The sequence below is a fragment of the Anolis sagrei genome, chromosome 4 (genome assembly GCF_037176765.1).
Source record: "Anolis sagrei isolate rAnoSag1 chromosome 4, rAnoSag1.mat, whole genome shotgun sequence".
Taxonomy (NCBI): domain Eukaryota; kingdom Metazoa; phylum Chordata; class Lepidosauria; order Squamata; family Dactyloidae; genus Anolis; species Anolis sagrei.
Genome location: NC_090024.1, coordinates 209,072,436 through 209,097,306, shown reverse-complemented (window position 1 = coordinate 209,097,306; position 24,871 = coordinate 209,072,436). Strand labels below are relative to the sequence as shown.

Genomic DNA, 24,871 nt, shown 5'->3' with positions numbered 1-24,871 from the left:
GATTGGCCGTGCTGGAGTGACTGATCTTCCATTCCTCCTGTGGCCCCCCAGGTCCCCCGACCTCACACCATGCGACTTTTCTCTCTGGGGGTATGTGAAAGACACTGTGTTCCGACCTCCATTACCGCTGACCTTGGACGACTTAAAACAGCGCATATGTGCTGCATTCGATGCCATTACGTCGGATGTGCTGCAACGGATGTGGAATGAACTGGACTATCGATGGACGTCTGCCGTGTCACACGGGGCGCCCATATCGAACATCTCTGAAGGTGAGACAAAACTTTGATAATTTATCTGTCGATACGTAGCTGTAGTTTAGTTACAATAAACATACATTCGTCTAAAATTAATGTTCTTATTGGCCTATTCATTTTGACTAACCCTGTACATTATATGGAATGCTATATGTGATCGGCTTACTATTTCCAGGATGGCATTAGTACTACAGACAACAGTCATATTGCCTGGATAGTTCAAAAAGTAACTTTTTCAAGCTCCGAGATTGTCTCTCACTACTGATATGAATGCAAAACTCTGTGCTTACTAGAGATCTGAATCTATCGGGAATACTACACATCCCTACATTACATTGCATACATTTTGACTACCTATCTGCAAGTATTAATGGTTTCCATACTAGCAAAGATTACCCACATGACATCTATTAGTAGCTCATAAGATGTGTTTTTCTCTACTCGATCTACTAAATAACATAAAATGAGCCTAAGGACCTAAATCCTAAAGGCACTAGATCCCATGGAAGGTAAGCAGAGTCATCCTTGGTTAGTATCTGGATGTGTAAAATAATCCCAAAATACTGTAGGCTGTATTTCAGATGAAGAAATTGGTAAACCATTTATGAGTAGTCCTTGTCTAAGAAAATCCTTTGGGATTTCTAGAGTCACCATAAATTGCCAGGCAACTTGGAAGGCACACACAGATAATATTAGCCTTTGTTCCTACTTCTCAAAGTTGAAAGTCATGCATAGTCATGCTCTCTAATGCAACCTTCTAAAATTCTTCTCCCTCACACAATCTGTGCCTCTTCTCACTCTGTCTCCTACCATTACCACCCACTGCATCAACACACTTCATAGAAGCTTGAAATAAGCAAGCTCACTGTGCTCACAGATTTGGAACAACCCCCACCTATTAAATAGTGCTCATATGTCTTAGTCTAACAAAAGGACATGGAAGTATGAGGAAGCCTTTGAGATCTCTAGAACTCTTCACTGGGCAAGATGCCGTTTTATTCAATATCACCACAAGATCTTGAAGACACCCTTATTTTGTTTTGAATACTATACAGAATTGACCCTGGTTGCTACTTGTGTGGGAAACCACCAGGACCTTCTACCAGAAATCCTGCAAAGCTATTGCTAGTTCAAGTTGACTGAACTAAACAACCCAATAGTCTGATTTACTATAAGACGGTTTCTTACACTGCTATGAAAATATCGCAATGAAAATATTTTCCCCTTTCTCCTTCCATACACTTTGTGTAATATTTTTGTACCCTTTTGTACTCAAGTAGACCTTTTGGTTGGTCTAATTGAGGCACTGTACTAATATTTTTCCCTCATGGCTAACAGAACCAACTTTGCTTTTCATACTACTTACTGCTACTTCCAGCTTTACATTGTTGGAAGCTCTACAGCTTGACTTTGAATTCCTTTTTCTACTGATGTTATACAGGCCTCTAAAGAATTTGTCTTCCAGTTTGTGAAATGCTATATGAAATGTGACATTATTTTTAAAACAGTGAGAGATAGATATTAACAAAAATGTGTACCTGGCTTTACAAAGAGTACAATCTTCTTGCCCCCGCAGTTAAAGAAGAAAGTTAGAAGCAAGAAAAGCACTACAATCTGAGAATTATTTAAAGAAGCAAATAATGAATCGTATTGCTTTGGGTACAGTAAATAAAAAATACAGACAACTCACAAAACATCCCAAAATATTTAAACTGAGATTTGTAAATGAAGAAAACAGGCAGAAAAGTATAAACATTAGTCAGTAGTGTAAATAAAAGATGCAATTACCTTATGGAAGCAATGTAATTAAAAATAAAATTCGAAACAGTGATGAAAACTATAAACAAATCCTAATTTGAATTTTATCCATCAGTCTGTTATTTCTTCAAGTACAGAAACTCTGGGGATAAATGATTATGAGATGAGAGCCTTTTAAGTCACTAGAAAATATATTTGTGAATTAAATATCATCTAAAAGGAGACGTGTTAAAGAAACCATGGCAGAATAACTCGATTTAAGGCTGAAAAACAATCAAGATTTAGAAATCTACAAAGCCTGCTATAAAAATCTGGAAACTGCACAGGCCTTTTTAGATAACAACTGCAGAATAATCTAAGTAGTGTTTAGTCTTTGAAGAAGCAACCTGGTAAGTAAAGCCAAAATGCAGTGCATAAACAGGGATCTTAAGTTCAAAATAAAGGGGGTGGGGAGATAATGACAACTCTAAAGTGTACAACTGTTGAACAAAGTCAGTTTTAATTAACCAGACAACAGGCAGCACACAAAAATGAAAGGGACAACTACCAAACTGAGATGAGAAACAAATTTCCTTGTAAGTTCAGTTTTCCTTGAAAAGAACCAACAAAGAATCAATAAACATGAAAGAATATAAATGCACTTTGAAAACCTCAAAACACCTTGGGCAATCTGGCAATCTGCTGAAACATTAGGAGACTGACCTTCTCTTGAAATAAGAAAAGTGAGGGATAACATGGTAAAGAATATGCTTTCGGGTAAAGCACCAATTTATTATTACCCCTAGTAACAAACTGAGATGGTGAGGTTCAAGAGTAAATGAGCCAAAACTGGCCAGTGAGAAACAAGAGCGGATCTCAAGGCTTTCAAGAGAAACATGTGATTTATAAAAAGTACAAAAGGTGTTGGGTGGAAAAGAGCAAGAAAGAATTTTACCAACACACATAATTATAACTGAACCAGAGAAAACCTGAGAAGTTTCTTACTCATATACAGAGATGGGGAAAATGAAGCCTACGAGCCATAAGTAGCCCCAAAGCCCCAAATTTGCAAGTTCCCCTTTATCCTTACAAAGCAACTGAAACATATTATCATAATGCCCTAAAAAGATTACCTGGCATGACCTGGATATTACCTTCCAGAAATACTGAAGTACCCAATAATCAACCTAAAATATCAGAATGCAGTAACTGGAAATAAGATATCTGGTCACTTCTAGGTGAAAACAGTGTGTCCTTCAGCAGGGATGAAAATTAGCCCCTGCTATACTGGTCCTCTATCTAATATATCTCAATATTTCTTGCAGATCCCATATTTTCTCTCTTAATAAGCTTTGTAGCCCAAAATACCACCAAGAAATTCCAAGTGAAATGAAGGTCAGATAAAACTTGGCATATTTTTGATACAATAACTTCAGAACTGTGAACATATCATCATCATCACCACCACCACCACCACCACCTTGGCTGAGTATGATTGCCTTCCGGGGTAGTGTCTTGGCGGTGGATTTGTAAGTCACTGTAGAGACATATTCTAGATCCACATGATCTTTCTCAGCTTTTGTTTGTGTGTGTGTGTCAGAAGCAATTTGAGAAACTGCAAGTTGTTTCTGGTGTAAGAGAATTGACTGTCTGCAAGGATGTTGCCCAGGGGATGCTCAGATGTTTTATCATCCTATGGGAGTCTTCTCTCATGTCCCCACATAAGAAGCTGGACCTGACAGGAGGGAGCTCACCCAGCTCCCCGGATTCAAACCGCTGACCTTTCGGTCAGCAGTCCTGCTGGCACAAGGGTTTAACCCAGTGGTTCCCAAACTTATTTTGCCTATCCCCTGGAAATCAATTTTTCTAAATCTTCTCTTCTTTCTTTTATGCTTTCACCGCCCCCTTAGTTATTCATCGCTCACAAATACATCTGTGGCCATTACCACCCAACCCCCCACCCCGGATTGCTGCAGTGCCCACCAGGGGGTGGTAACGCCCACTTTGGGAATCACTGGTTTAACCCATTGTGCCACCGGGGGTCTTTCACAGTGAGCACATGCATTTCCAACTGGAAAGCGGTCCTGACAAGGGTTTGCTTGATGTATTTCTCCCTTTCGCCCTTCAGTGATTGGTCAGTTGACCTTATCTACAGCAGATATCTGTTTCTAGGATTGGGATGGTGCGGTCCTTCATACGTTTCTGCCTCACAACTCACATCACATTTCACCACTGAAGAACTACAGACCACAAAATTCTCCATCAGGAAAGACAATAGTAACGGTGGGGTGGTGCAGAAGTGGCTGATGATCCATGAAGTGTCCACTCAAGCACAGACTGACATCAGACTTTATAATTACAGTTCCAAAAAGTGATGACACAGTGGGTGGAGAAACAGACCAACGTCATTGGTAGATCCCCAATATCTTCACTGTGAAAATTTCATTTCTTAAACCAAACTAAATTCATCTTTAGACAAAACATAAATGGTACTTGGAAGTATCAAGAATCCTGCAGTGACACATTCTGAAAAATGAACTCTATGTCATTGAGAGGTACGGTTTGGGTCCAAACATTGCATCTATGCCTTGGAATCAATGACACTTAATTATGATTAACTTCAATTACATTTATTTCTATAGGTCTGCTCTCAGGACAGTATGAATGAATGAAGATCCAACTCTTTATAGGTATGACATTATGGCAAAACTGATAAGCTTTATTGGAATAAAAAGCAGATTAATTGCTTTGGTCAAAAATGGAATGTATTTCTAAAATATTGGAAAATTATCAAAGTGATGTTTCAAATTTATTTAGCGTGTTATAATAATTTACCAAATATGTAGCAATAACCAATTTTAGCAATACATTGGTAATGACTTTGTAGGAAGGTTAATGCAGGCCACAAATCATCACAAATCAATCATCAGAAAAGATGTTCTGCAGCTCCAAGTGTAAGACAAAAAGAGATACACATTGCTCACTTTTCAAATGTCAGTCAATACTATGGGGCCTATAAATTTCTTTGAAGAAAGCAGATGGAGCCATATTGGTGTGTGAGCACAGGTGAGCCTTCACCCAATTACTTAGGATAGAAAGTCTTTCAATTACATTCAGAAGGCCATTAAGCAAATTAGGTTTGCCCAGGAGAAGATAACTGGCCAGACAAGAAAGAGACCCTTAAGAAAAATAGATATAATGTGCCCATGAATTATGCAGGCAGATGTTTAGAACTATTCATGAGCCGAGACTATATTTAGTAGTAACAGATATGAAAAAAACTGGGCTTCATGACAACAGTGACCTTTCGCTATAACAGCCATCAATTTACTTGGTGTCCTATGAAGTGCACACGTAATTAATTGTGAACACATTTAGGACAACTTACCACTGTGGACCTGAGTTATCCTTGCCACCTGTGTTCAAATCTCTTTATAGAATATTTGATACTACACAAAAGTGAATCCCTCCTGCCTTGACACATTGACCATGCAAAGCAGATGTGAAATTGCTAACATGCATAAAGCATATTTACAAGAACTTGAACATCAATACTGGTTCTGGTAAATATGAGAATATGGCATCCCAAGGTTAAAGAGAAAGGAACAAGTACATGTTAATGAGCATCTACAGTTGACACACATTAGTACTCATATGGTACTAATGGTACTAATGTCATCACAGTTTGGGACATTCAACTGGCAGGACTAAGAGAACCAAAGTGAAGCAGCCCTAGATGTCAAATATACAACAATATTACTGGATTAACCAAAGCCATCATCAGCTGCACAAGTGACAAATATATCGTACTATTCTATATACCCAGTGTTGCCTGGGTTAGGTATTTCATAATGCTATTTGTTAAAAAAATAGTCATTGTTTTGGTTTTGAATTGTATGAATGGTTGCATTACAAAATGTGTAACCATATAATGGGACCATTTATAAAAATTGTACATTTGATGGGGTTCAACACTAACTCAAGACCTGGTCGGGGTGCAACTCTCATCAGGTCAGCTGCAACTCCCATTACTCCCAGATCCAGCAAAGTACAATTCCCATCAGCAACTGTAATTCCTATAATCCATTATCACCTCCTCCCTGGAGCCCCCGGTCACACAATGGGTTAAACCCTTGTGCCGGCAGGACTGAAGACCGACAGGCTGGAGCTTCAAATCCAGGGAGAGCGCAAATGAGCTCCCTCTGTCAGCTCCAGCTGCCCCATGTGAGGACATGAGAGAAGCCTACCACAGGATGGTAAAACACCAAAAATATTCAGGTGTCACCTGGGCAACATTCTTGTGGACATCCAATTCTCTTATACTAGAAGCAACTTGCAGTATTCTCAAGTTGCTTCTGACACGAAAAAAAACCCCAATCACACTAGTATTTTAAGTTGGTTATGATGACTGTATGTTGTGAATTTGGTCCAGATCTATCATTGGTGGAATTGATATGGCTTTACAGATATAGTTGGATTACAACTCCCATAATTGTCTTTTAATTTGTCCCAAACCCCATCAGTATTTGAAGTCAGTTTACGAAAGGTATGTATACCAAGTGTGGTTTAGATCTATCATGGGTAGCATACACAGAGAGCAACAGGTCTAGAGTATGCGAAAGAGGGGAAGTGTTAGAAGCAGTATTCTTGGTAAGCGGTAGAAGCCTGAGGATGTATTTTAAAAAATAGAAACTACACAGGTATCCATAGCCAAGATTAAAAAGCCACTAGAGGTAAGTTGTGGGTAGGAAGAAAGGTGAATTCAGGACACAATGAGCCATAAGGCAAATGAGGACAAAGTCAAAGAATACTAACAGGTGTTTTACAAGGTAAAGGTTTGGCACAGAGACTGCTTTAAAGAAGAAATCCACATGACAGCTGCTATTATGGAGCTTCATCTTGACAGTGAACACACAGAAATTATATGATGTAGTGCTGTGTGATAAACACTTCATCCACATGGTTTAGAAACAGCTGACAAACGGTCCTCCACATAAAAAGACTTACTTGTTGTGATCTGATATGTGGACCCATTGTCTAAAAATTTCAGGTAGTATAAAATATAGTGTCAGGAATACTTTAGTTTGGATGAAGACAGATGTTCTGTTTCCAGGCCCCATCTATACTGCCATATAATCCAGGTTCTGAATGCAGATTAATTGCATTGAACTGGATTATATGGCAGTGTAGGCTCATATAATCCAGTTCCAACACATGTAATCTGCTTTCTGAAACTGGATTATATGGCAGTGTAGATGGAACTTGAGTTCAGTCCTATACCTATCTATACAAAGAAGGTCCTTTTATTATTTTGGCATTGCTTTATTCTTACTCCTAGACCAGCTTTGGTTTTATGTGCTGTATGGTTTATATCCTATTCTACTGGTTTTGTTTTGGGTTATAACTAGAATGATGCCACCCAGAGAACTTTCTTTATTGAACTGTCGAAACGTGGAGGAACTGCAATGAATGAATAAATAAAATGATTCTAGGCTCCATTCTGTGTTAAGCAGATTGTTTTATTGTCACATTTTTGTGACAATATCTTTGGATGTTATTGATGCCACTATTTTTGGTTATTTTGCTCTGAGAACAAATGTTGTAGGAAGATCAACAAACTGAATGATGATAAATAAAATGTGTGCAACAGTATCTGAAAGGGTGATTTAGAGTTATCTGCATTTCCTATGCTACACAGAGAAACACTTTCCTTCTAGAATAGGAACACTGGTAAAGTGCATAAACAGAAGAGTCTACTGGTAGATCTCCAAGACACTAACAACAGATCCCGACTTCAAATTGTTTAAAAACAATAGCAGTTAAAAGCCACTGGTTGCTGAAACCTGGGTCTGTGTTTCTACCCAAAGAGGCTGAAAAGAAGCAGATCCCATAACCCTTGAGTTAAAAGGTCTTTTTCTAAAAATTGAGTAAGACAGTAAACAAACTTCCTTCTACTTACCAAATATGAATTTAAGGAAACCCCACAGTCCCAAAATGGATTTAGTCTTGAGGAGTCCCCCTTTTTTTATTGTGTCAGAAGCGACTTGAGATCATATTAGCATGTTGCTTCTGGTGTGAGAGAATTGGCTATCTACAGAGACATTGCACCAGGGACACCCTAATGTGCTACCATCCTGTTGAGAGGCTTCTCTTATGTCCCTGCAAGCTAGAGCTGACAGGCGGGAGCTTATCCCATCTCATGGATTCAAACTGGCAACCTTCAGGTCAGCAGTTCAGCTGGCACAAGGGTTTAACCTATTGCGCAACCGCAGCTCCTCCTTGAGGAGTCCTGATCAAACACATCAAGAAACATTGATGTATTCTGCAAGAGCCCTGTGGACTATTTTCACACATATCACATATCAGTATCACATATCTGTACATGATAGCAAGCGTTTATTTAATGCAAGATACTTTATAGGGAAAGTATATTTTGAGAAATAATAACATATGTAACGGAAAATTCAAGGTGGGAATTTGAGATTATGAAATAAACTGTCACGAGTTGTGATGTCTTGTCATCTTTACATCGTGACAATATAAATCATTGTCACAATTCTCATAACAAAGCTTTCTTTGGAGAAATCAGAGATTCCAGGTTGAAGATGCTTAGAGCACTCTGACTTCAAAAACAATCCAAACTTTGCAGATATTGACAAAGGACGATATCGATGTTACAAATAAACTGTGACTGTAACAGACACTTGCACGTCATGTTTAATGTGGGGGGGGGGGCAGAATATATATCATCTCCTCTACACTTAAGATGCACACAATCCAAGTGTATGTGAACATCAAGCAATTCAAACATCAAGCAACTCAAACACAAAACCAGACACTACTAAAGTAACTTGTAAGTTCCCTTTCAAAGTTGGTTTGCAACCTCCATATTCTCCCAGTGTTAACCCTCAAAAAGGAATACGTAAGTAACAAATGAAGTTTTTTCTGCAGCCCATATTAGCTAAATGGTTGTGTCAGCAGCTGGAATCAAACAACTTGCTTGATCACCACCAGCTGGGAGGTTTGTCCCATTAATTTGTAAACACAGCAGGAAAAAATCAATTCTGTCCCACCCACGCACATATCCACCAAGAGCAGACAGACCTCCAAATCTGTTTTCTCACATTTTCAGAGATACAGATGAGGAGGAGCTTTTCCCGCTTTCATTATGACCAAAATGGGTGAGAAAAAGGAAATGGAACCTGGAGTGACTGCAAGTTCAATACCACAGAATAATTAAATTAAACGATTAAGTTAACAAGGGATGCTCAAGCTGGCTTCCGAAGTTTTGGACTCCTGTTCTCTCGAAACAGGTTATTCTGAAGTCTGGTTCAGAAGATGTTGTCACAAAGTAAATGGAAAAAATGTCTGCTATACATTGTTGGGAAACTATTGCATTAATTGTCTAGACCCCTGCAAGCTGGTGGTAGGAATCAGTGGTATTTTACAGTTGGGTAAACAGAGGAATTACAGGATTTAACTAAAGTTTACAGTAATTGAGTGCCATTCTGTGAGAAGAGAATGCCTACATTTTAGCTCTCAGCCAGGTTAACCACCAGGCAACACCATTACATTAATATAATGTTGCTATGTGTTCAAAACACAAAACTGCGTAGTTTCTTTAAGTGGCCACTATACTGTGTAATATGCACTTAAGCACAGTACACAGGAAGGAGGTTGCTAAGTGCTCCGGTGTGTGAGAAAATTGAGGATCTGTTAAGTTTGAGCACAGATGATGATTTTGAAGAATTAGCCTTGAACAATGTAATGGCTATATATTATGGGAGCCCAATCAGCTTTCTTCTTCTACCTACTCCGCATGTTAGGTATTTGTGTATTTAAACCTTTCAAAACTTGATGTCCATTTTCTCCACGGGAGACCCAGGTACAGTTTATTTGTGGCCAAGAGAGATAACACATTCTCTCTCTACATTTAAAAAAAAACATCCAAAAGTCTCAACAGCAGGAGAGTGGTGGGCTGAGGGGCTCTGTTATCAGTCTTTCTTTGGCTTTCTATTCCATCCATGGAGATATACGACCAATAAGTAGAACAGCCAGGAATCTCAAATCTAGTGAGTTGCTAAGATGGTATTGCCCACCTTCGACTTGGATGTGTTACTGGCACATTTTATAGATTGGGCCACAAAATCACTGGAAACTTCAGTGGGCTGTGAGTCTATCATGGTAGTAGAGCTGGCTGCTTCCTTGCTATCTGCTTCCACATTAATTGCTTGTGAGAGGTAAGACTTGACACAATGGGAGCTTCCTAAAAAGGATAGGTAGTCTGTTGTACCTCGTCAGAAAGGATGATGTTCCTGCTTGTTGTCGAGTTGAATTTTCAAGCAAATGGGATTGCCGTAACTTCTCAGGATAAGTACTTCACACAGCTTTTGAGTGTTGACTAAGTTATGGTGGCCACTTTCAAGGTCAAAGTGGCCATTTGCCAAATGGCGTGACTTCCAAGAAGCAAAACGGAGACTTTCCATAACACTAGAAAAGAGGGGGCTGGAGAACAGAAGAAGGCTTTCTGGGGCATTCCTGCTACGATTGCTGGGGCGGGGGACAAGAAAACAGGCTGATGCCCCTCTGATAAGACTCTTCAAGTTTTAAAAACAGTAGAGGTCTTCTTAGTAGGGGGTTGGACTGGATGGCCCATGAGGTCTCTTCCAACTCTATGATTCTAAGAGGCTTCTTTAAAGCTGTTCTTGCAAGATACAAAGCAGGAAGAAAGAGGCAGCAGGAAAACAGGAGGTCCCCATAAATCCCTTTCCGTAGACCAGGTAAACTTCAGCAACTCTTAATAGTGAAAGAGAATATGTATCCTTGTACATGTCCTTCTCCAATACTGGAAACTCTAAACACATGAAACAAGCCATGGATCCAAAGACTGTTACAGTGTGCACCTCCTAGTTATTTTTAAATTGGAATAATTAGTTTTCATTATCTGAAATCCAGAAGATGCAGTATCATTTTCAGTAACGTGGAGGAGGGATAGTTTAAAGGTCCCTAGATGTGAAGCTGCTGTCAACACTGAGGAAGTGCACCAGGGTAGAAACTCAGATGTTTCTAAATCTTGGTAATAGGAGCTCTTCTAGCAGCAAATAAAACAAAGCAAATATTTTCAGGAATATCCTGCATTAAAATTAGTATTTCCCATTGAAACAAATTGGATGTGGAACTTTCAATCCCATATGAGCACATTCTGACTTGTCCTGGTGCTGCTGAGAGCAAAAAAGGACCTCTCCCTAAAACGATCACAGTGAAAATGGAACCCCATATGGAGTCTTATAGTATTTTTTTAAGGTTTCATTTCATTAATTCGAGTTTTCTAGTCCCAGTCATTTTGGGAAAGGACTATGACTCAGATAATTCAGATCCCTTCTTTCTTGCTCATTATGCTTTTCATGCAAAGAGGAGAGGGAAAGAGCACTTAGGTGCAGTTAGGAGATCTTTATTTTGGGATTTGATTGTAGCTTGCCTGAACTGTCTTTAATCTCCTGTAATTAATTAAGTCTCTTCGCCTTCCTTCTTAGTTCCACCCACAAAGCAACAGAGGCTTAGGCACACTGCTATGAAGAACATGGGGCTGGCAAATATATAAGAAGATGGTAGAATGCCAGCTGGAACAGTGAGATAAAAGCAATTCAAGTTCTTCCTGAAACAATGCATTTTTACCTTGACCCGTTGAGGGAAAATTAAGCTTTCTCATTCATCTGAAGCACAGTTCCCTAGCCCCATATAATTTCTTTCCTTCTTGCACTGAGAAAATCCTTCATTAGAGACTGGCAATTTTAGTTACAATAACCATGATTTACGCAATCTCAATCTCAATTAATGCACAGGGTATGTGTGCTCAAATGCTACTTGCAGCAAGGGAAGGAACTCATTAAGAGACATTTTGTGTGACAACCCCCCCCCCCCCCCCATTTTGTTTCATTTCTAAACACAGGTAAAATATTCAAAAGTATGAGCCTTCCATCTGCAATCCAAGGTGGTACGGGGCAGAATTCTACCATATCGTTATACATAAACTATTTATCAACTCCATATCTACAGAGGAGCAGCCCCCGGTGCCGCAATGAGTTAAACCCTTGTGCCGGCATGACTGCTGATTGAAAGGTCGGCGGTTCAAATCCAGGGGGCGGGGTGAGCTCCCATCTGTCAGCTCCAGCTTCTCATGTGGGGACATCAGAGAAGCCTCCCACGGGATGGTAAAACATCCTCTGGGCAATGTCCTTGCAGACTGCCAATTCTCTCACACCAGAAGCAACTTGCAGTTTCTCAAGTCACTCCTGACACACCATACATATATGGGTTTCGTACAGAACAGGTTAAAGGGCACCTACCCTCACCATGTGCAGTGAGTCACATCGGTATCACTAGAACCTATTCAGAAGTTTTGCAGGTACTGTTCTATTATCTGGGCGGAGCCAAAAGGGAGCATAAACAGAGAAAGAAATCTATTTTAGGGGAAGGTAGGTGGGGGGGGGGGAGGGAGGGGAGCTTGAAATAGTAAAATCATTTCCCTCTCTTTTCCTTTAATTCCCCTACCCATGTCGCCATAGTGGAAACAACCCTAATCTATGAAGTGAGAAGTGGGGGAGGGGGAATGGTTTTCTTCCTTGAACTGCCCCCCCCCACCCCAAATAAAATGGACTGTCCTTCTCTCCCTCTCTAGCACCCCCTTGTGGCTAGGTAATGGAACAGTACTGATTTGCAATCATTATTATTTCACATTTACCTTTTATGACAGGAGTAGGAATCAGCCCTGCCAGATAAGTGTTGCAAGGTAACTTCCACCAACCCTGACCAATTTATCCAATACAATCAACAATAAGGAATCCTTGGAGCTGGAATCCGCCAACTTGTGGGGATTCCCATCCTGTTTGAAGGGATAGAATATGATTGAGTGACAAAGCATATGCTTTGCCTGTAGGAGGGCTTAGGTCATCTATGAAACTTCTGGATGAATATTATGTATGAAACCTGAAAACATGCCCCTCATACAATAATGATCCAACTCAACAAAATCAATTACAGGACATGTTTAGTGGTATCTAGCTAATTATACAGAAAAATAAGTTCAGTAAGTAAGTGCAACAATAAAAATGACTAGTGAATACTAATGATGATACTTTTGTTCATACTGTAAGCCAGTGGTTACCAACCTTTGGTCCCTCAGGTGTTTTAGACTTCACTCCCAGCAATTCCAAACAGATGGTAAGATGGCTGGGGTGTCAGAGAGTTGGTCCAAATCAACTGGAGGACCACTGTTGTAAGCTTGTTCAGAATAAAAAGGAAGTCCTTGTAGTTAAATACTCCCTTACCCAAAAAGTGTATGTTTTCATTGGTTTCGAATTCTTTAGACAGAAGCTTCTAAAAAGTGATATCAATGGAACACTTATCATTCAGTAACACCATAAGAAAAATCAGGCACAATCACTGACATTGTTTGGAAAATTAATATAAAACATATTGGAGGAGCCCCACTTTCCTCCTGTGCTGCCATTCAGAGCCAGCATGGTTCAATGGTTAGATGTGGGACTTAGGAAATCTACGGTCTATTCTCTATTGAGCCATGAAACTCATTCTTTAACCACTTCATCAAACTAGAGAAAAAAATCCACTTTAAATCCAATTGCTACCTCCTGCAGAATTCTAGGGTTTGTAGTTCAGGGAGGAGCCTTTAACAGCCTCACTAAACTACAAACTCCAGAATTCTGCAGGAAGCAGAAACCAGATTTTAAGTGGATTTTTTTCTCTAGTGTGATGAGACAGTTGTGGTCTGACCTACCTCAGTGCTGGGTGGATAAATTGGAGAGAAGTTGTGTACATATTGTTGTTGTTGTTGTTGTTATTGTTGTTGTTGTTATTATTATTATTATTATTTTATGTATACCCTGCCACCATCTCCTCAAAGGGGACTCAGGGTGGCTAACATGAGGCCAAGCCAAAGAGTTACAATAGAGCAAAGCAAAATGCAAGAAACAAGTAATAACATCAAATAAAAAACAAACAATCACAAGTATACAGTAAGCAAACACAACTTAAAATGAAAGAAAGATAAAAAACAGAGTGGGTGGGCCAAATTCACAGGCTAAAATTGATAAAACCCTGGGTGAGATAAGTGAATGGAGTAATGTGTGTCTGAGGGGGAAAGCTCAGGGACAAACAGTGGGATTGACATTCACTGGAGGACGAGAGAAAAGGCATCAAGAGGACAGATCTGTATTGGAGCAATAATCTGGGAGTATGTGTTCATTCGTCAAAGGCAAACGGAATGTTGGTGGGCAGGAAAAGAGATTTTAAGATGGGCTCAAAGCCAACCTTAAAAACTCTGGCATAGACACTGAGAACTGGGAAGTCCTGGCCCTTGAGCACTACAGCTGGAGGTCAGCTGTGACCAGCAGTGCTGTAGAATTTGAAGAGGTATGGATGGAGGGCAAAGAGAGAAATGTGCCAAGAGGAAGGCACGTCAAGCCAACCCCAACCAGGACTGCCTTCCATCTGGAAACCAATACCCTCACTGCAGGAAAACATGCAGATCAAGAATAGGACTCCACAGTCACCTACGGACCCACAGCCAGTACACCGATCTTGGAAGACAATCCTACTGGGACAACAAGGGATTGCCTTAGTAAGTAAGGAGCAAGCATAATATGGGAGTATGTGTTCATTTGTCAAAGGCACACCGGAAGAGCCAGGTTTTTAGGCCTTTCTTAAAGGCTGCCAGGGTGGGGGCTTGCCTAATCTCACTTGGTCACTATTTTTCTCACCAGAGAAAAAGTGGGATAGAAATCTAACTTTAAAATGAATTCAATTTTATGATCCTTGTACAAGATAACTTCCAGTTGACTTCTGCCCTCCAACTAAATTTAAGAGAAAGACATCTATTCTCCCTCCATCAAACTCCACATTCCTGTCTTCATTTGGCTATTTTTAGCAAATTAATGAGCAACAAGTTACCGCTCTTCTCTTGAGACATGGCTTTGCTCAACTCATACAGGAGTGGCTCAACAGGATACAAAAGTTCATTGACTAGATGATCTTAAATGGAAAATATGTAAACACTAGCAGAAAATTTCCAGCTAGTGAACATCCACGCAGTTGGCTAGTTCAGAGCATTGACTTACTAGCCAACAGTCATTGTGCATTTGGGAAGCCTTGAGAGAGGAACAGAGGGGTGGAGAGAAGAGGGTATAATTAGCTTCACTTGTAAAAATGTTCACCATAGTTGTAATGCTGACTGATGGGAAGCCCATTTGGGGGGATGTCTAATAGATTTCAGGATATTGTTCAGTGCAGATAATAAAGTGTATGTGTTTCGGGGTGGAGAAATTGGTAAGTGGATACCACTTCTCGCCACAAGCCCATATGGAAGTAATCAAGCGCAAGGGTGGCAGCTGGGGCCAATAACAGTCACCTGCAGTTGAGGGACATGGGGGCTTGGGATTGGTTTTTAATGTTAATTTCCCCTCCAAAACAATGAGCTAGAAAGAGCAGAGTAACAGACGAGACCGGATGAATAGAGACCCGCTAGAACAATAGCTGCACCTGGTGTTAGGAGCAGAGGAACAGAGCTGGCACGCGTCAACAGCACAGGGCACATCTGTTACCCTCGCAAAGTGGCCCATCCTCCCCCTCCTTCTCCACCAGCCTGTGTAAGCCATATGAGGTCTTTAAACATTCACAGCTTGACGTATAGCAACAAGTTTGAGTTCTTTCAAAGCTCCAGTAGTCCCCTTGCTCTGTCTTGCCTAGAAGGAGATAAATGATAGAAGGCTATCACAATCTGCCCCATAGAACAGGGGAATACCCTGGTTAAGAATGAGAGAGAGAGAGAGTGTGTGTGTGTCTCAAATTAAGTTAATGGAAGGCCCCCAAAGTCTGGGAAATCAAGGCACTTCTAGGCATATGGACGTTTCACTATTTCACAGGTTTGGTCCATCTCCCCTCCAATCCTAAATTTGTGTCACCATTCAAATGCATCATTGCCACTGACTGTCACTAGAGCAGAATGCCTTAGACTATACAGCAATACATGCCTTTTAAAAAATAACTCACTTCATACTTGTGAAAACATCACTCTAGAGATGACTAACTTCTAAAAGTCTCGGTCAGTCATAGGTTTCATATCATATGTATATATGCTCCATCAACTTTAGAGAGTTTGTTGGTGAGGCAAGTATGCACAGGAAATTCGCAAATGCTTCTCTCTGTAAATGTATTTTAAACCCGTTCTCTACTTTTAAGTATGAGATTCTTACACTAGTTTTTTTGAGCTTGTCGTGTTTATGTTACCACTGCCATATTTAATTCAATAATGAAATATATTAAGAGAACTCAAAGTTTTATGACATTTTCAATAAGCACGGAAAAGTTCATCATTGAGTAAGAAGATCACTATAACATCAATAACAGCAACAACAAATATTTATTTTCTTCTTGAATTTATTCAACTTTTAGCCATGGCTATGAACCAGCAAAACTCAAAAGGTTATTTGTGAAGAACACAGATCCTAATTGGACCACGTTCTATTCATGGCACCAGTAAATGAATAGAATAAATGAATACTAGAGAAAAATAAAACATTTAAGGACTTTAACATGCAATTCTGTCATCCAAAGAAGTCAAAAACAGAGAATTTCTTTATAAGCTATGTATACTTTGAGCAGCATGATCTACAGAAGGTGCTGTTTTACTCCTTCCAACTTCCATCTGTATATGGTTGTAGAAATGTAATTTATTTGAAAGCAAGAAAGGCTTCATATCTATTACAGATTTTAAGAACCCTCCTTTTCCATTCAATACAGCCAACAGTTAAACTACCTAATTGAAAAGGAAGCAGTGATATTCCTACTAGAACTGCTTCATAAGATTGTGCTTTCCAGTACTGTATCAGCACTGAAAATGTGTTCCAAACTGAATGCCAGCATCAAAATGTTAAGCACCAACTCATCAGGGGATTGGAAGCTTTCGAAGTTCTGGGCTGCCTCATTTCAAAGAATCTTATACAGACAACTATGATAACAGTGTCATACTAAACAGGTTAGAAATGTCTGTAAACAGTGACATGTATGTGGCGTAATGTAAAATAAACCACGTGTAGTTCACGTTTGATCAGTCCACACACTGTCTTGCCAGAGAAAGAAAATATGCCACACAGATGATCAATAAAGAATAAGTAGTTTACTCTTTGTAATTCAGAACAACATATGTACAATCATGTGATCAGTTGCATTAACTCACATAATGTCCTTTTAGAGAGATTTAAAATGGTCTTTCTTTGTCCATGTGGAGAATCTTCCTCCAGCAGCTCATGAAACAAGAGCACTCTCCAAACTGTCTCCCTCTGCTTCTCTGCAAGCATCTGCACAACACAGGCCTAAAAATGTAACTGTAACCAAAAGTCTCAGGCTCAGCCAGCTCCCTAGATGTAGCCCAACCAATCAGCTTTGTGCATCTTATTTTACAGTTGACACATACACACACAAACTGATTCCTTACATGCTCCAACAACGTGTGCCACCAATTCAAGCAGCTACTGCAGTTTCCAAGCAGTCTTCAGCCTCCCAGAAATGATAATTGCAGTAGTCCAGTGTGGGTATCACCAGCGGGTGAGAAACTGAGCTAAGATCATACTCTCCAGATAGGGACAAATCTGGTAAAAGGCATTCCCAAATCAGCTTTCATGGTTAGTGAGGAGTCTAAGAGAACTGTGAAATGTCACAGTTATCCCTTCATGAGAAATATAACTCTATCCGAAGCCAGTTGAAGATCTCAATTTTTAAAAAAGCTGCTTTTCCTACCCATGTACTACAGAAGACATCCTATATTTGTTGGAGGAACTACAGTATTCACTTTTCAGTACTGGAAGAAAATAACTATAAAACGTTAATCTTTGGGGAATTATATTCATTTTCCTCTCTTTAAGCAACAAGTATATAACTACACATTTTAGCATTTTGTAAACAGAAAGAAAAAATAAACATTCCCTAAGTACCCTGAAAATCTTTCAAATAAGCCACCAAACGCAAAAAAACAAACAAAAAAACCCCTATTTCAAATATCAGACTTATTACTTCTAAAGGACTACATTCAGAATATAGCTTTTCAAAGGTCTGGAGGCAGCACTACAAAGTTGAAGTTTCCTTACATTACACACACTGGCTTTTTGTATTCTGGATAGAGCAGGTTTACAAGTTTTTACCATACTTCAGAGTGGACTCGGGGAAAAACGAAACTTTCCCAAAAGTACAAAGAGCAATACTATAGTATGTGCATGTTTTGCTGAGACTGCTACTCATTAAAACATCATCAGTGTTTGTACACTAATGCCATGATTGATAATGTATTCATTCCACATCCAGAGGAGTTCTGAAAATAGTATAAAAGATAAAAGTTCAGTACCTAAAAGGGTTAGTAAAACTCCTCCATCATTTATAGCATTACACCTATTCATTCTAAATTCAACTACATATTCTTCCAGTTCTGCTCTTTCAAAGTTTTCATTACAAATGATATTATCTATCCCATAAAAATGTGGAAATCAACCTTGAGCCTTTGCTCCATTAAGATTATAATCTTCAGGAGAAGGTATGTCATGTTTAACCCCTTATTTTCAAATTCCTAGTTATCAAATTCCTGATGTTACCTTAAAACTAATGCCCCACAAACATGGCTTGTTTCCCCATTTATCAAGGCACTTGTTTTCTGGCCTTTTCCTGGTGTTCGCCCTTCCTTACTTAGCAACCATTAGTATCCTGTACAACCTCACACTGTGAAAGCTTTACCTTCCAGATTAATTAAAGAGAGCTTATTAGCAGGGTGGATAGTCACAGGGAGAAAATGGAAACTGAATCCAAGCCACACAGATCTCCCTAGAAAGAGAAGATAATGCTGAATGTGACATGTAACAGCATAATATCTCAACACCAATGTTCCCAAGGTTGTGCTTTTTATTGGAATATTTACATTTATATTAATCATCAGAAAACAATATTGTACACTTCCCTATTGTGGATATGATTTCTTAGCAGTGTGGATTGAAAATGACCAAAAGGAGAGGAGCAGCAGAGACACCGGTGAGTCCTTTTCCCTCTCTGCTTAAACCAAGGAGAGGATAAAGCTTGTTCAATCTAAATGTTTCTGGGTTCAAGGCAGTAAAAGCTGTTTAAGATATGTGTGCCATTGTAGACATGTAGTACATTGCAGCTAGGGCATAGAACAATGAACAATTGAACAGACAGACACTGCAATTTGGTATTCAGAAATAGGAAGCCCCTAATAGCTTGCAAGAACCAACTACAGACATTCAACGGGGAATAAAACTTGCTACAGCCTAAGTGTCCTGCTCAATGTACAATCATTCAAGTCTCACCTCAAAGTTAGAGAATGAAGGAATTCAAAACCACAAAGAGAAAAATGAAAGTATACAGGGATCAGTATTTTAGTTCTGTGCCTTATTTATTTGTTTACCCTATTTATACTCCCACCTTTCTCAACCCCAAAGGGGACTCAAGGCAGCTTACACATAGGCAATTATTCATTTCCTTAAAACACATACAATTCCAATAAATTAAATGAAAATACATATTAAACATTTAAAAACATTACATTCAATATTAAATATTAATACATATTTTTACAATATGCAATAATTTCCAATACTGAGATGTTGGTGACAGCTGGATGCTCAAAAGAAAATCCAAGTTTCTGTAGAAAATAAAGATAGACCTTGCAAATGATGACTTACAGAAGAGTACACTTTGCTGCATCACATACTGCACCAAAAGAGTTAAACACAAGCAGAATTACCAGCTACTTTCACAGTCCACCACACACAGTCCTACACAGGGATGCACAACCGCTAACATAATGCAAGCAGAAGAAATTGAATATAGGAAATGTTATCACTGTGATGATTTAAAAGACAAAAGATCATGCTGGAGTTCAGTCTTTTTTATTTAAAAAAATCCCATTTAAGTATGTCAGCCATTATTATCCATAGATGCGAATAACCATTTCTCACCATGGAAGTGTATGGTACCACAAAATTGTTCTGCTCTTTCATTTCCCCTTGAACTATGAAATTGTGAAAGCTAGTGTTCCTCCCAAGGAATCAAAATAATAAAAAGTCGTTATGGCAGCCACAAAGAGGGGAGGCACAGATTCATGCTATTTGACTATGTTTCTCAGTCGCAAGAATCTATATACCAAATCAGCTCATCTAATGAAGTTTTGACACAGCAGAGGCACTGCAGTCAAACTGATGTGGGGAGGAGGTGCAGGGAAGAGAGGTAGCAAAGTACTGCATCTGTTCACATTTTCTCTTACACACACAGATGAACACACAAAGAGCAATCTAAAGAAAACCATGCTTCTGGTGCAGTTCAGCCTACAAAACATTTTTTCTAAATATATATATATACATATATCCTCACAAACTCAACATCCAACAGCTTTGTTCAGAGAATTATTATTTAGAGGAGGTTGCTTACCGTATGCACCCAAGGGCCCAAGTAATCAGGTGGTTGTCGCAGACACCCAATTTCTTTAAAATACAAATAAAAAATGGTCTTCCTTTTGCGGCTCCTAATCCTCAAGCCGAGCCTGCAACCACCCTTCCTTCTCTTTTCATTAGCTGGACATGTGTCAGCTCTCTCACATCTGCGATTTCTCACTGACTTAGAGCCGCCTGTCCGGTTCCAGAGAAACACAGATGGATCCCAGATGGGAAGGTCCTGCCAAACAGACCAGCTCTTTACCTTGCCAGAATACCCAGATCTGCTGCGTATATGCACAAGCGCGTGTACACACACACACACACACACTCCCTCCCTCCCTATCTAGCTCTCCTTTGCTTCTCTGTCTTTTGCTCTCTCTGTTACCAGGGCTCTTTGCCAGCTGATGTCATTAAGTACATACCTACCGGTGGTTTTCTGCTACTCTGACATTAATATGCGAAAAGAAATATAATTTGTATATGACCAGCAGTAAGGATGACATTATGTTAAAACTACTTAGGAGCCATAGTGAGCCAGAGCCCCAAAACTATGACCACAACACATATTGACACTTTCAAAAGCCCCATTGTCTTCTCCTTTTTAAGGTTCTTACCAAAGGAGAAGGACTTCAATAAAACATACCAGCAAAATTAATTGAACATTTAGATCCATTAAGTGGCTCTATACATACATACTTACATATATACATACAGCCATATGCTGACATGAGCTCATTCTGTGAGACGAACCTAACCATCAAAGCGAAATGGGGTTGTAGTAAGGCAGTAGGTATGTCACATTACTATGCCAAAGCACAAATGAATATAAGGAGCTAATTAAATGGAAAAGGATGGATCAATATGACTGCAATTCACGCCTGGCTATTGGACACAGGAAGCATTTGGGCACACCATAGTTAGAGGTCTAAACAATGTGTGTGTGTGTGTATATACACACACACACACTCATATACACACAACACACCAACAATAGGGGATCCCTACTTTCCACAGGCTACTCCCAGCTACTCTATTATGAACTTTTCCCAATTTTGTATTTTCCATATATTTTAAATTGCATTTCTCATCCTTCTCATCCATCATTGCCAATGGTAAAGGAGGATAGGAACTGCAATCCAGAAGAACCCTGGAAGCTAATTCTTAGGAGGAGAAAGATCAAGATTTCTTGTATTTTAGACAATTCAGCTGATTTGCTAGCTATCTCTAGTTTGAGATAAGTCAGACTTTATGATAAGCATTTATTCTTTCATTTCACTTGTATCCCACCTTCCTCCTGAGTTGGAATTGTAAAGAATCAATTAGAAATGTAACAATAGCATTTTAGAAACAATTACAATTGTCATGTCAAAACAGTATAATTTATTTAAAAGGCATATAAACGTTAAGCCACATACCACAATAAGAAATCTCCCTGCTTACAAATTGAAAGTATTGTCATTGTGTACCTTCAAATAGTTTTTGACCTATGACAACTCTAAAGTTGAACCTGTCATGGGGTTTTCTTAGGAAGATTGGTTCCGGATTGGAATTTGCCTTTGCCTTATTCTGAGGCTAGAAGAGTATAGCTTGCCCAAGGTCATCCAGTAGATTTTCATGGCTAAGCAAGGATTCAAACCCTGGGCTCCAAAGTTGTAATCCAACACTCAAAGCATGACAACATACTTGCTTAAACAAAAGGTCTTTGCCTCCTGGCAAAAGGTTAGCAAGGAGAGGGCCAACTTAATCTTCCATGGAAGGGAATTCCACATTATGGGTGGGTCCTCACTCATGTCCTCACCAATGAACCTGTGGTGGTGGTAGGACCAAAAGAAAGACTTTTGCTTATATTTTAAGACTCTGATAGGTGTCTATAGGGAGATTATCTTGACTTCAGTCAGCTGTCAGTTCTGATAACTGCAATACATTATAACACTAATTGATGTAAAATACTGCTATCATTTTGCTTCATGGTTTTAGGTGGTTAGAACATGTTACTCTGATATTCTACATTAATTAGCAGCTTCCAAGGTCAAATTAAGATTATGGATAGCTTGGAAGCTATGAAACTGAGAGATTACCTTCTATCATACATATTGACCATACTCAATAGAACCTTCCTTAAGGTGACATGGGGCATGGAAAATGACTAATAGGAACAAGGCCTTCTTGGGGGTTACACCATTGTTGTGGAATGCTATATCTGAGAATCTCAGCAGAACTACACAGCTTGATATCATAGGCAAAAGTTGACTTTTGTAAAGTATCTGAACCAATGTGCTTGTTAACTTTTCCTTCATTTTATTGATGGTTGGATTCTTATCAACATTTTTCTTTAATGTAGATTTGTGTTAATTTGCGTTTATATTGTTGCATGCATTGTGGCCAAAATGTATGATAGAGTTTACAGGAAAGATAATTTGAATGCTCATGAACTGTTATGTCAGCATAAAGATTTTACGTTGAAGTGCACTGCCCTGAAGAACCAATGGTGGGATGCACATTCCTAAAATAAAATGTGGGCTACATAAATATGCATATATACATTGCATATGTCTACCAACGACTTCATGCATCTGATGAAGTGACCAGACCCTTTTTGCAAGACATAATTAAAGATACCCTCTGGAATTCCCACAAGCCTTCAATATTGAAAACAGATTTCATCTTAGCTTGCAGATTTCTAAGAACTTGGATTTGGAGAAGCTGTTTGGAAAATTAGCCTGTTAATTTCTGAAGCCTTCCAGGAGTATGCAAATCTTTCCTGTAAAAACTCTCTCATACATTTTGGCCACAATGCATGCAACAATATAAACTTGGCATATGTTAGCAATTAGAAAACAGCACCTCCTCCTCCTCCTCCCCCAAAAAAGTGAGGGAGGAAGGGAAAAAATGATGAGTTCTGATGTTGCAGAAGCACTAATCTAAATATGGAAACCCCAACACAGGAACTGAATATTTATAAAAGGCAAGTTCTCAAGGACTAAGGGAAATGTAGGGGGCAATTCTCACAGGCCAAGACAAAATCTCACTGTCCAAGGGAATTTAGGAGGAAGCAAATGTAAGGGTTGAAAAGAGGTAGACTGTGCAGAGAGGGCAGCCAGCATTAAGCAAATAAAATGAGTTAAGCAGACTCATGGATTTAAAGACATTTGAGTGTGCTTTAGACTTCTAATCATGATCAAATACTTTGGCTAAGATTCTTGAACTGCCATCAACAACACTATATAACGAAAGAGAATATGCCAGTCTCCAGCATAGTTTCAGGAATGTGAAACCTAGCCATATGATGTTTGGAATAGAGACTTGCAGGTTCCCTGGGAGTATGCATCTCAGCATTATTTTATGCTGGATGGTCTACAGTATCTTCATTACACATTGTAATTGTTGTTGTGTACTTTCAAGCTGTTTTCAATTTATAGCGAACATAAGGCCAAGCTATTGGAGTTTTCTTGGCAAGATTTGTTCAGAGAGGATTTGCCTTTGTTCCCTACTGAGACTGAAAGAGTGTAACCTGCTCAAAGTCATCCAATGATTGTCCATGACCAAGCAAGGATTCGAATCCTGGTCTCCAAAGTTGTAGTCCAACATTTAGATCCTTAAGTCATCCTTTGCACATTTGGCAGTTCTAATCTACTATACAAATAAGTTGGAGGCAGACTTGGGAGTTACTTATTTGTAGTCAAGTGCATATGCTGCTTCCCTCTGTAGATCCCAAAGTTTTTCAAATCATTTGGAGGAGGTATGGATTCCTGGTGACTGTTATGTGGAGGAGAGAGAGTGATGTGAGAGAAAGGCTCATTTGGCAACATGAGAGAAACTAATGGGAAAGGAAAAGGGGGAAAGGGGGAAGAGAAGAGAATAGAGAGAAAGGAAAAGAACAGAAGGGGATGTCAAAAGGATTTTGCATTCAGGTGAAATTCTGCTCTCTTGGTTCTCAAGAAACTCCCAGCACCCAAAGGTAGTTTCTTAGATTGCTGTTGTGTTCCTTTGGCATTTCCAATGTATGATGATCTTGAAGCAAACCCATCACATGATTTTTGGCAAGATTTGTTCAGAGCGGGGTTGTCTTTCCTTTCCTCTCCTCCAAGGCTGAGAGATTATTACTTGCCCAAGTCCACCCAGTCGGTCTCCGTGGCCAATGAATTAAAATAACATACACATAGGGATGAGTATAAACAGATCATGGTCCAATTGTGAAAATTTCTGAAAACTTCTCTATCATTTTAAATTTGTATTCACAATAACTAAGCAACACATGCACCAATTCTTGCTTTGGTGAATTCCACATGGTGAGGAACAAGATTTTAATGGAGGAGAAGATGTTCAGGACACAATCTACTTTCTGTCAAAAGCATTAGAAAGTACATAAAA

At 39.3% G+C, this 24,871-nt stretch overlaps 1 protein-coding gene across 8 annotated transcripts in view; it reads right to left on the bottom strand.

Annotated features, from left to right (window-relative positions):
• The window catches only part of CBFA2T2 (CBFA2/RUNX1 partner transcriptional co-repressor 2), a 102,925-nt gene that overhangs the window by 47,873 nt on the left and 30,181 nt on the right, over positions 1-24,871 (bottom strand). Inside the window, exon 1 of one of the 8 annotated variants that reach the window (XM_060772348.2) lies at positions 20,496-20,798. The exons of the other annotated variants lie outside the window; for them this stretch is intronic. The gene's annotated coding sequence lies outside the window, so the exon portion shown is untranslated. Of the gene's footprint in view, positions 1-20,495; positions 20,799-24,871 lie in introns of those variants that run through there. 8 annotated transcript variants of the gene reach the window in all.